Source organism: Pteropus vampyrus, unplaced genomic scaffold (genome assembly GCF_000151845.1).
Source record: "Pteropus vampyrus isolate Shadow unplaced genomic scaffold, Pvam_2.0 Scaffold254, whole genome shotgun sequence".
NCBI classification, from domain to species: Eukaryota; Metazoa; Chordata; class Mammalia; order Chiroptera; family Pteropodidae; genus Pteropus; species Pteropus vampyrus.
This window is the reverse complement of record NW_011889035.1, coordinates 23,386-26,277: the sequence shown is the minus strand read 5'-3', so window position 1 is coordinate 26,277 and position 2,892 is coordinate 23,386. Positions and strand designations below refer to the sequence as shown.

General features: G+C 36.2%; 1 non-coding gene across 1 annotated transcript; it reads right to left on the bottom strand.

Moving 5' to 3' along the window:
- Positions 1–2,445: 2,445 nt before the first annotated feature.
- On the bottom strand, positions 2,446–2,564 carry LOC111729269. Its single transcript, XR_002776163.1, has one exon. It is a non-coding gene; the product is annotated as a 5S ribosomal RNA (ribosomal RNA).
- Between the last annotated feature and the right edge of the window lie 328 nt (positions 2,565–2,892).

Sequence of the window (2,892 nt, the reverse complement as noted above, 5' to 3'; positions counted from 1 at the left end):
TTTTAGCTTTCCATAGTTTCTGTTATCTTTATGATATATGTCTAGATTTTTTTAGAGACATATCTGTGATGAGAACTTTAAAAGTAGTATGTGTTGCATGAATTGCCTTAGTACACAGAGGAAAAAAGCATCAAAAGTTAACATAGATATTGAATCAGATAATTACACTTTCTGCTATAAATTCATTGTATGTAAAGGGATTTTTCATTTTCCTAAAATGAAAGTATGTACTAAAAAGCTTGGAATTTTGGTCTGGATTTGCTGTTTTCAAATTAACGTTATCAGTGAAATTCAGCTGTATTATTGCCACCTAGTGGTAATATTAACATTACTGTTAAGCTGTGTGTTTTTAAACTTTAATATCTAGTAAAAAAAAAGGTTCACTGTTTTTTGGCCTTGAGTGTGGATCTTGTGACTCTTTTCTCTAGACGGTGAGAGACTATACTTTCTTTGATTTATAGCTATTTGCTCTTTTCTGTAGCTGCCAAGTGGTAAACTAACAGTTCTGTTTTGACCCTTCTATCCTTAAGCATAATTATAAAAGCTGCCAATTAGTGAATACTGTGTTATGTTCTAAGAAATGTACTTATATAATCCTCAATTTGTGAATTAGGTGGAAATACTTATGCTCAGCTCACACTCATAATTGCTGAAGACCACCACTTAGCTATAGGTAAGAATTTAAACTCGGGTATTTGATGCCAAAGCCTACTTTTATATTATTTAACCTAGGCTATCCTCTTAACCTTTTCTATTCTTCAACATTTATTTCTTGCCATACCCCTCTACCACCTGCCACATTTATCTGAACTTACTTATTTTCCGGTGTACTTGTGGCAGCAATTGCCCTTTCCTTTACCCTTTTGTGAGGTTAGTCTTCCTTTCACTACTCTGTAGTGTCTATTTCACTGTTTATCCACAAACTTATAGTATTTGAAACTTGGATCATCTGTTCTTCTTTCTGGTTAGCCATGCTTAGTGAGGATCCTTTCTTACTTCCACAATTTAAAACTCACCATTGGGAAGAAGTTCATGCAAACATTTCTATTTAGTTCCTGAGGTAATCTCAAAGAGTTGGCACAGTATAGTACTAACATGAAAGTCTTGCTAGACCAGAGATATTGGAAACTACTCTTACCAAAAGCACATGAGCATGTATACACTCAGATCCATACAGATCAAAGGGGGGAAAAATTAAGCCCCCAAATGAGATGATACGGGGAAGAAAATGATGGTTAGGTTCAAATAGTTAAGAGAAGAAAAGAGAAATATGGCTTACAGTGAAGTGTTTTTAATGATGTGCACCTCAGCATCCTAGTCTCTGGCTTACTAGTATGTGTTGCTTGATTCATAGATGGCCCCTGTAATCTCTCTCTCTCTCTCTCTCTCTCTCTCTCTCTCTCTCTCTCTCTCTCTCTCTTTTTTCCTTTCTCACCTATGGAATAGTAACAAGTCAGTGCCAAGTTAAATATGTTTGATCAGTAGTTGGAACCCCTTAGAAAATGATGCCAGCTGCTCTTTGGGTCCCCAAATCATAAATTCTTAGTTTCCAATTCCCATTTCCTTCACTGCCCCAGCAGAGGCTTTATTTGGCTTTTTATTTCTTCACTAAGAAATTAGCCATAAGCTCATGTTCTCTAACCAGTCTTGCCAGGTGTCCTCATCGACGAGCTTTGATACAACATCTCTCAGAAAACAACTGTACATTATAATGTTTCTTTAAACCCACACTCCTAGTAGCCAAGAATTCTGTGAAAGTAGTTTTACCTGAAGGGGTCGATGCAGGAAATTAGAGACCTGCTTTTTATGACAGATTTGGGCTTTTAGAAAGGAGGGGATGGATGGGTGAAGGAAGCGAAATTCTTTGCCAGGTTTAAATTCAGTGAAGAATTCATTGAGTTTTACTGTGTGTGTAAGACTGTACTGGGGATGGCAGGCTTAGGAAAATGTAAAAGAAGGATAAGAGTGATTCTTGTCCTTCGAGATCTTGAAATCAATGTAGAAAAATAACATTTGGGAAAAAAACATTTGTTAATTGCAAGGTCATATAGAACAGCTAACATAATGTTATATGGGCTATGTAAGGAAACCATCATGATTTATTTTCCTTATTTATTCCTTTGCTGGCTTCTATATCTTCTACATTTTAAGGGTTTTTTGTTTGTTTGTTTGTTTGTTTTGTTCCTAGTTTTTACTGCTCCTGAGTGACTACCTCCATTTCTATTATCTGCATGCTTATGATCTCAAATCTATCTCCAAGTCACTGTCTTCAGAAGTCCAGATATGTATCTTCAATTGAGAAGCCGGGTTTAAGTTTGGAAGGGAAATTAAAATTGTTGCTTTACTTCCCACCTGTAGTAATCTCTTTATTAATATCCTAATGTCAGAGCCACCTAGATGGACTAAGGAGCTCAAATGATTTTTTCTGGTTTTTTTTTTTTTACACGCCTACAGCACCTGGTCTTCCTAGGTGGTCTCCCATCCAAGTACTAACCAGGCCCGACCCTGCTTAGCTTCTGAGATCAGACAGGATCGGGCGTGTTCAGGGCAGCATGACCGTAGACTCAAAGGATTTTTTAACAATACCAAATTAAGTTTATCTACCTTGGTCTGAAAGAAAAATAGGTAATTATCTATTTTCTTATCTATGTCTACTCTTTCGTAGTTAGCCTTTCCTGATGTGTATACATGTGTATACATGCCTTTACCTCTGACCATTCCTTCTTATGGATAGCCATAGGGGTTTCTGCTTTTTGTACCCTTGTTGCTACTCAAGTACTAAAATTTAGTTTGTTATGTTCTAATTCCTAACCTTAAAAGACCATTATTCAAACTCTTTAAACCAACTACATTACTTAGAAATGTTCTCTCATTTGTTTTCCCTCTTTAAGA